The 11,931-nt window shown below is 34.5% G+C and overlaps 1 long non-coding RNA gene across 22 annotated transcripts; it reads right to left on the bottom strand.

Annotated features, from left to right (window-relative positions):
- Positions 1-2,034: 2,034 nt before the first annotated feature.
- LOC113732130 (uncharacterized) lies at positions 2,035-8,229 on the bottom strand. 22 transcript variants are annotated; one of them, XR_011840540.1, is made up of 11 exons: positions 7,156-8,105; positions 6,917-7,053; positions 5,560-5,657; positions 5,389-5,442; positions 5,054-5,182; positions 4,782-4,817; positions 4,257-4,477; positions 4,021-4,122; positions 2,697-2,822; positions 2,484-2,608; positions 2,035-2,392 (listed from the first exon to the last, which is right to left on the bottom strand). It is a non-coding gene; the product is annotated as an uncharacterized lncRNA (long non-coding RNA). The 22 variants fall into 22 exon arrangements; XR_011840543.1 differs by lacking the exon at positions 5,389-5,442 and having other exon boundaries at positions 4,782-4,838; XR_011840541.1 differs by lacking the exon at positions 5,389-5,442.
- Between the last annotated feature and the right edge of the window lie 3,702 nt (positions 8,230-11,931).

The following is an 11,931-nucleotide window of genomic DNA, read 5'->3' as shown; positions in this document are numbered from 1 at the left end:
CGAAGTGGTAAACAATATGATGGCTCTTCTAATGTTGGGCTTAAGAGAGAAGAAAAAAAGGAAAAACAAGAGAGTTTGATTAATGACAAAAGGAAAATATTTCAAATAATATCCTATCCAAAAACATTCTTTAATTTTTTACACTTTTGGCTAAAAAAAATGTATGACTGATAATACTAATTATATTAAATGTACATAATTTGATATCTATAACTAATAATATAATTATTATAATTAATAATATTAAATATGATATATCTATAATTATAATACATACATATATATATATATATATATAAGGCGAGGGACAGGGCGCGGAATTGGTGCGGTGTATACTCGCCCGTCCTAAGGCTCTCCTACAAGCACCCACCGTTAAAATTACCCCTTGCCCCATGAACACCGCCTCTCCTAAAAGCACCCGTCCTAATATAAATAAATAAATATATATATATATATTCTTATGATTTTTCTTAGTGCTTGATTTTCATCTTTTTTTGTCTTTTGTGGGATGAAAAGAAACAACGTTTGTTGGGTTTTGTAGAAATAGTTTGATTTTAGTTAATTTAGAAAATGATAATGTGCGTTAAATCATTAAATGGTGATGATTGGCCTCTTATTTGTAGACATTCTTCAACGACTTTTTTTTAAAATTGATTGTTTTTAATTTCCATTTCTAGAAATAGTTTAAATGACAAAGGCGATGCCTTGTGGTGAACTTTGTTCAAGATACGGTGGTATGCATCTGGTATTCATCAATGATGATGATGGCGACTTCCTATGGTCAAGCTTCTTGATGTTTTGGCCGCACCTAAAAATGAAGAAGATGATAGGTGTGAAGAATTGGGAGCTGCCTGGACATTCTAAACCTCCTTTTTTTTTTTGGTTACAAATGGCCCCTAACCAAAAAGTTAAACATGGGGTGGTATCTCTCGTATTATCTACACCAGCAGTCTTTAAGTCCGTTCGAGGGCTCTCTTAGAAAATTCTAAATATTCTTCTCTCCACTTTATGTGAGCTTTTGAATTTTTCTTTTTTGTTTTGGATATATTAAAGTCCTTGAATCGAGGTTGAATTGTAAAGATCAATTGAATCGTGACCTGGACATTTGATTGGTTCACTTATTGGTTTGAATTTAAAAATATTGACAAAAACATTTCAATTAAATCTTAAAAAGTAACTGAAAAAGGTTTAAATTATAAAACACTCTAAAATACATATTGTATTAGTAAAGCTTTTAAAATACAATATTACAATATTGTTTTTTTGAAAGGCACCCTGAGGAATATTTAATCCATGGAACCCAATTTTCTCTACTCCTCAATGTCCTCCACCATCCTTCAACATCGTGATGGATGATGGCTAACAACCGCAAATCCTCGTACGAATGATGGCTGGATATCAAGACAATTACATTTAAAATAATTATAATTAAAAATTATATCTACTACTCTAGAAGATATAAAAGAAAAATTAAATGAGAGACGTGACAATGGAGAACAAGTTGCCTGAGTAATTTAACACTAGGAGGCAATAACGCGCTTCGCGCGATAGTAATGTAAAATGCCCATTCCATTTCTGAAGTAATAAAAATAACATTTTATTTAGAAATGTACATTTTTTCGTATATATATACCATGAGTCTGAAGGTTTGTTGATATTTCTTGGCTACGAACTTTCACGGAAGTTGCTAAATTTCTAAATTTAATGGAAGTGCTTTGGAACTTCCAAAGCCTGAATTTCTAAATTTGCTAAACTTTGCTAAACTTCCAAAGTCTGAAATGCAAATTTAAATTTCTAAATTTTTAATAGGAACTTCCAAACTCTGAAGTTTTGTTAATGCAAATTTAATGGAGCATTTTTCTAAATTTAATATATACCAGCCATTTGTTTTTTGTAACCAAAGGTAGGATCAACTTTATTGCTAAACATCAAAGTTTAATAAGTAATGCCGTTGGAACATCCATTATGAAAGCTTCAATCGTTAAACAATAGTAGGAACTTGCTAAACATTAAATTTGCAGTGCTTTGGAAGCATTTTTCTAACCAGAACTTTTTTCCATTAAGAACATAAATACAACAAATGCCGTGCATTGCGTTGAAGCAGAATCAGCGTAAATCAGATGTGCCATCAAATGGAAAATGCAAACTGCCATGGAAACAACTTCTCTATTCCTTTGCGGTCAAATACCAGCACAGCAAAGGGAGTCTTGGATTGTGGAATAAAAAGCAATATCTGGCCATTGTTTAGATCATGATCAATAACAAAACGGTTCCAGTTTTGATCAAAACATCTACTGGTCATACCAACATGATAATATTTATGACCATTTGTAAGAGTTATAGTCGGCGTACTATCTTCATTTAGCCTTAGATTCGCAAATTCTGGCAGATCCTATAAATGTATGAAAAAAAATTGTGATAAGTAAATACACATATGTACAAAAGAAAGAGAGTTAATAAGGTTAGAGAATGCAAAACTATACCAGCTTGTACTTGTACTTTGATAGATAAAATTGATAGAAGCAATTGAATGTACTCCAGTCATGTTTTAGGAATGGATTCATAGATGAGACAATACGATGGAGAACTGATTCTGAGATTTCATGATCTGTTTATAAAGTAACAAAAGGAACCATATCAGCCATAATAAATACCGTCTAAGCAAAATATATATATATAATGGTAGTAATAAATACCGAATTCTAGGACCTCATGAATTGTCCTTAGTCCTTGTAAGGAAGTAATGGTAGTAAAATAATCCTTTCATCATGGCTGTTGCTCTTATCTTCTCAGCGAATTTTCGTCTTTGGAGGCCAGAGATGCTTGAAATACACAAAGTGAAATAAAACAGCATTTGTCAAAGTCTGAAACAAAAAGAAATCTCTAATACAATTCATCTTGCTTTAGCATTCCAATTGATCACTTTCAGAAAAATGAGCCAAAGTAATAAATTTCCACGAACAATAGAATAAGTTAGTATAACAAAGAAATCATAATCTCAAATTCAGAGGCAAAAAACAAAAAAAAAAAAAAAAAAAAGAACCCTTGGTTTGACAAATATAACAAGTATGATAAAAAACTGACAAATGTCGTCATGGAGCGGAAGACATTTCAAATTCAGTTAAGGAAAAATAACTGATACAGCCTTTTTTTTATTGTTTCCATCCCACACATCAACATAACCATCACAACCTCAAGTAGCAAATGTACCATAGCTACAAATCAAAATCAGTTTTGAGACAGATTTTGGCAAAAAGCTCAAGGTATTCAATCAATAGATAATTGTAATAGATCCAACTCAATCACTCAATAAATCTAGAGTTGATAAATCAAGCACATAGGCTTATAAATCATTCATGGATACATTGACATTATAAATCATTCTCTTTTGTTTGTTCTATTCCAACTCAATCATTGACATAGCTACCTTAAGAATACATGGATCGGCTCCACTTATCAAGTTCAAAAAAACAGATGTTTCCCAAAGACGCATAGTTATGATGAGAAGCTTGAAGGTTGTGATTGCCTGGGGAATATCTAGAGTTGAAAATTGGAAATCAGGAAAGATAAATTCAGGTTCGATCGCTTATTCGTAAGCTGTTAAAGTTTTGAACTGTCCCCATAATTGATTGTTTTTGCCTTGTTTCTGCAATTATCTCTCATATTTGTTTACAGTAAGCACCATCACATCAAGTAAAGAACACTTCTCTTGCACCCTATATCAATCTGACATGATTCCATCTGGTACTGAGACTACCAAAACCCAAGCTCGTAGCCCAAAGAACCTACAACACTTTGTTCACCATAGCTGAAGACATACTTGGAACAACTAAGGTACCATATACTCTCTTTTTTTTTTCAGTGCATAGGCAGACACAAACATATAGAGTTATAATAAATCACACACACCTCAAACAAAAGAGAAATGAATTCTTTCATATCTTGATAAACACTTCAAATGTATACTAATCCTATGAACAACCAAGTAAAATGACATTGATATGGTATGAAGAGACATACACATCAGCTTGCATGTACACTTCAGAACCAAGATTGATCAATGTCCTCAGACTGGTTACACTATTTTTCTCCAATGTCTCTATATTTCTTTTCCAATCAGAGCTACAAGAAGTTAAGAGAAAAAAAAAAGTAAAGAAGCATTGCAGGTCAAAGGGAACTTGTGCAAAGAAGTAGGAGTCAGAGCAATAAAGGTGAATAGTATCAATACCCAAATGCAAGAAAACTTAAAAGGATACAAAACTTTCTGTTGTTCAAATACCTCGTTCCTGCAAAAGAGATACCCAGAATATTAGAAATTTGGCATATAATAGAAATTCTGTCTCCAAATTCGCAACTTAATAGTGAAATATTAAACAGAAAGTAGGTAAGTACTCCCAAGCTGTTCAATATATTTCTTATCTGCATTGGCTAGGCGATCTTGAAACTGCGCCCACTCACTTTTGCACCTCTCTCTTACCTACCAAATTAGATAGAAAAGAATTCAAGCTAGTTACTTGACGTTTGGACAAATCTAATGAAATTCAGTTCAACGCAAAATCATGCAATTCAAACAGAGTGCAGATATAAGACCTATGAATCCTAATTTAAACATGATTGTTAGAATGTAGGTGATATAGAATAACTCAGATTACCATAAAATTGGATGAAGAAGCTTTCAGAGTTGACTTTTGCAAAAAAAAATGAAGGACAAAGAAAAGGCCTCAATAAAAAAATATACAGAAAGGTTGAAATGGAAACCGAACAAGTAACAGCTTACATACCCCTTGCCAAGGAGCTTTTCCATTTTCAGATTGACCCTGGAATCAACGAAGCTGAAGCTGTTAGCATCATTATCAACAAAACAAATCTAAATGAGGGGAAACCAGATCAAGGGACAAGTAGGATAATTGACGTGGAAGAAAAAAATGTAAATAAGGGGGTTGCTGCTAAAAAGTTGCTTATATTATAAATGAAGAACCATTTGCTCAAAAATGGAAATTAAAGTTGAACAGAACAACATTTGCAAACAACTAAACTTCATTATTTTAATCACCTCTAGGAAAAGGAAAAGCAAGTCCCGATGGTTGTAATAAAGTAGTTAACTGGCCTGACTTCCCAGAGAAGGAATAACTTGATGAACTATCCACTGAGAGTCAACCACATCAATTTTCTCATGTGCAGGCTACACAGGCAAAATACACTTACAATGAAACTGATAATACGCAGACATCCATTTGAAATAAATACATGTTTTCCAATTTTATCTGTTTTACATGCCACTGCCCGCAGATCTCTCCTTCCAACAGGAATATGAAAAGCAGGTAGACAAGCTTTCTTTTCTAAATCTTTCAAATAATACTGTGATAAGAAACAAATAAAACCATTGACCTCCACACATCTCCTTAGCGCAAAATCCAATCCCCAACCATGCACCAAATCATTCTAGGAATGTTATTGAAAGTAAAAAATCAGTGTGAGCTCTAAGCTGGAAAGAACCAAGGCTAATGAGAGCAGCTAAAAGCAAAAATAGTTGGAGGTACAACAAGGCTTAAAACATACGTATACAAAAGACAAAGTTAGAGAAGGGAACTTGAATCATATGCCAAACACATCGCCAAGCATCCCGCGAGAAAACAGGAGCCATAATTTCCACAAAGCTGAATTCAAAAAGGAAAAACACAAGGAAAATTAGTTGAAGGTAAATGTTGAAGCCACCCCAATCTTTTATACTTTTCTTAACTATATATCTCCATTTTAAGGGCCTGAGCATAAATCATGGGTCATAACTCAACCTACAAACACTACCATAAAATCAAATTTTTCAACAAAAAGACGTGCTATTGCTATGAGATGTCCTGTGGCTAAGCTCTTCTATTTGGCAATGGTCAACCTGATGAAGAAATATGACCATCAGAGAAAGTGAGCTTCTTGTTTCTGGCAATTTCAACTTCCAAGCCATGTAAATTAACAATAGTTTCCCAAGACAACATTTTTGTTGTTTTTCAGTTTAATATTATTATTTTCTTGGGTTAAAGAGATTGACCTTCGGAAAACCAAACAATCAATCTCTGGAAAATTTAAATCTTTGGAAAACCAAACAATCACTCGGAAGAGAAAAAACAAATCCTTTTCAAGTTTGGATTATAAGAAAATAAAAACAAGAAAAACAAACTGCATGGCTCCCAAATTGCCACTCAGTCAATCAAAAGAACAATGTATCAGTTCAAAACTACAAAATTAAATCTATTATGATAAGTGAACCCTGCTCAATTACAATACAATCTCATCTCATACTACCTGGGGTCAGTAACTTGCTACCATCTTCTTTCCCACAGGTGTCTCTAATACCAGAAAATAATGTTTCTTCCATTTCTCTCCTTTTTGAATGCGAAGAATTAGCATAAAAGTCCTTAAAAAGTTATTCATAAAGAGGTTAACATATTTAGTTAACTCTACACTCATGACTGTAAGCGTTGGCAGATTTATTAGTTTCAGATACTAAATGATCCTCAGATATCCATTAAATATAGAAGAGATAAAAAATTCAGACAAAGCCAGCAATTCTAAAGCCCAAACTGCTAGCCGAAAAATTGTGGAATTTTACACAAATTATACCAAAACCCCCAATTCCCTTAGCTAAATATAATAAATTACCAAAATTTACGAAACCCACAATGGGTATTAGGGCAAAATAATTCCCAAGGTCGGTTTTTTTCTTGCAGTGGTTCGATTATTAAAGAGGGGAAACAACAAAAGAGAACAAGATTTCCTAATGTTGTGCACCAATTAAGGACGATACATTACTACTCCGTTGAAATGTAGATAGAAATTCAGATTAATTGAAACAAAAGAAAAAAGAGCGAGAGAAAGAGAGATTGAGATATTGAGAGAAGGAAGAAAGTTGAAGAAAATATACCTCCGGTTGCGAGGTTATTCTCGGTCTGAAGAACCGCGATACTCTGCATCTTGGACGCCGTCGTACCTTCTCTTCTGTCTATCTCCCTGAGATTAGCTTTCCTTTTTCAGTTCAGAAACTTCTACTGCGGATTCCGTCTGTAAGTAGTAGAGAGCTACATTAGAAGATGTGGCTGAAATTTGATGAGGGGGAGGAGAGGGAAAGACAAGTAAAGAGGGGCAGCCAAACAAACGGCTTACAGAGTCCAAATCCCAACTACCAAAGAAATCACAAACCAGTCTCCTAAAAGCAATGAAAAAAATGCTTGCACAACAAAACACAAGAACCATTAGCATCAAACAAGTTTTCCACGGAGGAGAAAAACATGAATACAGAGGAGGAGAAAAACATGAATACAGAGCAAATCTAACGTAGCAAGACAAAATATATATTCCACGGTGATCAAGGTAGAGGAGACGGAGCTTCTGAGAGCAAGGTGAGGCGAAGAAAGAAGACGAGAAGAGAAAGCGGCGGCAGCGGAGGAAATTTAAGGAAACCCTAGAGACGAAATATATGCAGACGTCTGGTGGGAGATGAGGCACTTGTGATACTGGGTGTCGGAGAGGGAGATGATGTGGCGACGGCGGCGGAGGAGGAAACGGAGAGAGTCTGAGGGGAAAAAAATAGAGAGAGGAGAGAGGAAGAGAAAGGAACGGGGGAAAAAAAGGAAAAAAAGAATGCTGGGTGTCGGAGAGGGAGAAAATGTGGCGGCAGAGGAGGACGGAACGGAGAGAGTCTAAGGGAAAAATACAGACAGGAGAGAGGAAGAGGAAGGAACGGGAAAAAAAAAAGAGAAGAGAAAAGGAAGAAGAGAAGAGAGGCGGCGTTTTTTAGTCTAACCTAGGATCTTGTGGTGGGATCGAAAGTCCTCCCAAAGGCTGGGAGGGGATCCGACGACGATGAACTTGAAGCGCAGGGAGGTGGAAAGGAAATCACAGGGAGGTGGGAGAAGGGGGACTCGTGATGTTGGGGGTAGAAGGAGCTCTTAGAGGAGAGGGAGACGGTGTGGTGGAGAAAGTCAGAGGAGAAAATAAAGAGGTCAAGATCGAGTGAGAGAGAGAGAGAGAGAGAGGAAGAAGAATGATCGGAGAGAAAGGTTGAGGAGAGAGACGAGGAGAAGAAAGGGAAGGGAAAAGAGGCGGCGTTTTGGTCTGACCTAGGGTTTGAGTTCGAAGAGTCATGCGCGAGGAACACATTGGCGAACAACACAAAACGATGTCGTCAGGAACCACGCACAGCGCACGTGAGAGGACGACGAAAACCATCCAGGTCATCAGAGCTCTTCGCTCTTTATCTACTTATGTTGATATGTTGAAAAGGCGGAACTCACAAGAAAGACTGGTCCCAATTCCCAAAATTCGGCAGGAGGACAATAATTTAGTATGGACCGGTTCTAAGATTCTGCGAAAGGACAAGAATGGTCACATTCGGGGTGTCTGATATGTTAGTGTCAATCAATGTCAATATTAAAAAAAGAAAGAAGAATGCGATTATCAAATGAATGGGCATTGGACAAGGGCCGAACGATTATCAAAAAAAATCGTTGGAGGTAATTTTGTGCAAAATATATACGACGTAACTTTAATTTCACACGATATTATTTATTTTTAATAATATTTAATTATATAACAAAATTTTATGAGTTTCATATATAATGGTGAAAAATTGAGGTACAAAATAAAATTTGAACCTTACATTTTTTTTTAATTAAATTTTGACTATGAACTAGCAGGAACAGTTCCTCTTCCATGGGCATTACTCTATATTTACAGGCTCCAACTTGTTGGCACAAAAATATCAAACAAAGTGAAAATTATTTTAACTATTTAATATAAGTTGTCGCCGCACCAAACTTTTCACCATTAATCAAATCTCTACATGTTAATAAATAGAATCAAAAACTAATTTGTCTATTTTGATGACAAAAATATTTCACAAGAAGGAAGGGCACTAATTGAAATTTGACTGATTTCGTATCGACATAATAAACATGGAATGGTCCCAAAACAATATGGAAACACAACAGTTTGGAAGGGCTGATTGTTGTGACACTTTTTTTTTTCTAAATGTGCTAGCTTTATGTAGTTAATAAAAATAAAAAAATTTTATAAATTGACAAATTTTTACACACGCTCACACTTCACTGCCAATTCAAGTTAAAACTACATCGTTTTATGTATAATTGACACAAGTGATGAAATATATTATAACCTGTGTTGATTTTATAAATTTATAGCACTTAAGATATATATTGAACAAATGGAGAGATCGATGGAAAAAATCTAACGAAAAGGAGAATCTCATTTATGATCTGTACTAAATTTATTTGATAAACTGTTTAAAGTTAAATCATTGATATCATGACATGCAGGACCCTTCACTCGTCCAAGTGGACATAAAGCTATAGGGTAAAAGATGCTATCCATGATTGATTGAATAGATGAGGATGCAAGAGACCCCATCTAATTAAGTAGATATACAAACTTGGAGTTGCAAAGCTTCTCTCTCTGTAAGTGAGTTAAAAATTTTTAACGATAAATTACACGTAACCCTCTTGTAGTTTCGCACATTACCATATGATTATCTAACATTTCATAATATCGACTTCATCTCCCTGTAGTTCCATGTAAATAAGAAACTTGATAGAAAATAGCCTCCATAATGTCATTAATTGAAATATCAGTATTGTTCTTATTTAAATAATAAATTGAACCACGATCTTATCACCTTGAACAAAACTCTTGGTAATTTTGCAAATAAATGCAAAAACTGCAGCAATAAAGTATATATTCATACAAATTATAGACAAATTAAGTAGATATTATGATTTTATCACACGTATTTTTGGAGAGCATTTAATTCAATCGCAGTGATCAGTCGTGCTTTCTATCTATTTTCAGGTTGCATAAAATCGTAGGGGATGATGTGGATATATTAAAAATTTAGGGAATCATACGGTAAAATTTAAAACTTTAGGGAGGTTATATGTAATTTACCTTTTTCGTTTCTAATGACCTGGAGAAAATATTCACTTCTCTAGGAAAAATAATTATTGACCAAAGCTGTATTTAGACCTACACGCTAATTTTCAACTTACATCTTATGCATAAGGGTTACATTATTGCCTAGTTACACAATCAACCCAACCATTTTTTTTTTTTTTTTTACATTCAACCCAACCATGTTAACAGTCATCATGCCTTCAAAAGTATAATGATTATTGATTAAAAAAAAAAAGAGTTTGCATCCAAAAATTATTTGAAAAATACGAGGATCCAAGATCTTATATGTAAAGCAGACAAAATTTGTCTACGTATACGTAAACCTTGAGACCCTAATAGCTTCTTGATCTTATATGGAAGAAATATTAATTGATTTATGGCGATGCAAAAAAATTGATTAGGTTTAGGCCTCCAAGAACAAAATATGAGAAGATGATAGTACTCAGTCCGGAAACTTATTCCTGCTGTCGGTTCTATATCAATTTGGATATTTTAGGCAATGACTTCTTCTTTGACGTAAAACTACGAGCTATTATTGATAATGCAAGAGCAATCCCTAGTTAGCAGCAGCATGCTACTCTTACGCAGTAACGGAGGACAAAAGAAGCCGCTAAATCCTGCACAATGTCAAATTACTAAAGAGCTGCAAAAACAAGTATAGATGGTGAGAACTAGCAGTTCTAATGTATTATGAGCTGCTTGTACAGATTTCTTTATTGAAAATCAATAAAATGCGATTATTTTTAGGTAAAAAAGGTTAATTATACAATAAACTCTATGACACCTATGAAAAGATGTTCATTGAGAAACTCTATTCCATATAGAAATCATAGGTCTGTTTAGATTTGAAGATTTTCTAAAAACTAATTTTACCATATTGAAATCTTAGATTTGTTTAGATTTGGAGATTTTCTAAAAATTAGGGGTGCTTGTTTCACAGATTGGAATCGGAAATAGAAATGGAATCATAGACTCTGGTTTGCAATTAAACTTTTCATTCCAATATCTAGTTTGATTCACGCATTAGAATTAGCATCATTCCAATTCTTGATGTTTGGTTTGATGAGTGTTTCAGAATTGGTTTGATGAGTGTTTCAGAATTAAATGCAATTAAATTCCAAATTTACCCCTAATATAACAATTCTTATAAAACAAAGGGATAATTGTAGAAACCGCCCTTGAGGTTTTTGACACTTGCACTAACACTCCCTTGAGGTTTCAAATCAAACAAATTCATTCTAAATTTTGGTTTGGGGTAATTTCATAAACCAAATCGCGGTCACTTTTTGTAAAGTATCACTTTCCCATAAAAGATCAGCTCTTTATGGCTTTCTTTCATTATAAGAATAGAGTATCCATTTTCCCATAAACAAATTTATTTATCGAATAAAATAAAAATAAACCCGTTTTCCAATAAAACACCAACTCTTTATGGCTTTCCTCCATTATAAGAACAGAGTACCCTTTCAAAATACAAATGGAAAACCACAAAAAACATAAACAAGGAGAGCCGCCAAGGAGTCAAGGGGTCTGCATAGTTGAGTCCTTGGATTTGTTCTCTTCTGAAGATGGCCGATTCTTTGAGTCAGATTGCCGGACCTCTTCAATCATCCTAACTACTTCATCCATGTTTGGTCGCATGTCTGGCACCTTGGCAACACATGCCATGGCTATTTGCAGCATCTGCACCATTTCTTCTTCAATATTTTGGAACCTCATCAACTCGACATCAAAAACTTCGGCTGTCCATTCCTCCCTGACAACTGATTGGACCCACCTTGGGAGATCAACCATGTCATCCCGTCCTGGAGACTGAATTGGTTGTTTTCCGGTTAACATCTCCGCCATTTTTTCAAATTGCAAATTCTACCTTAGTATTAATTATAGGAGAAATTTGGGTGGAGGGTTTTCTTCAATTTTTCTTAGAGATCTTTCTCGTGGAGATCTTGTTGAATAATGTGCCCACTAAAAATA

Source organism: Coffea arabica, chromosome 2e, assembly GCF_036785885.1.
Source record: "Coffea arabica cultivar ET-39 chromosome 2e, Coffea Arabica ET-39 HiFi, whole genome shotgun sequence".
In the NCBI taxonomy this organism is placed as follows: domain Eukaryota; kingdom Viridiplantae; phylum Streptophyta; class Magnoliopsida; order Gentianales; family Rubiaceae; genus Coffea; species Coffea arabica.
The sequence above is the reverse complement of the archived record's forward strand: the minus strand, read 5'-3'. Positions and strand labels throughout refer to the sequence as shown.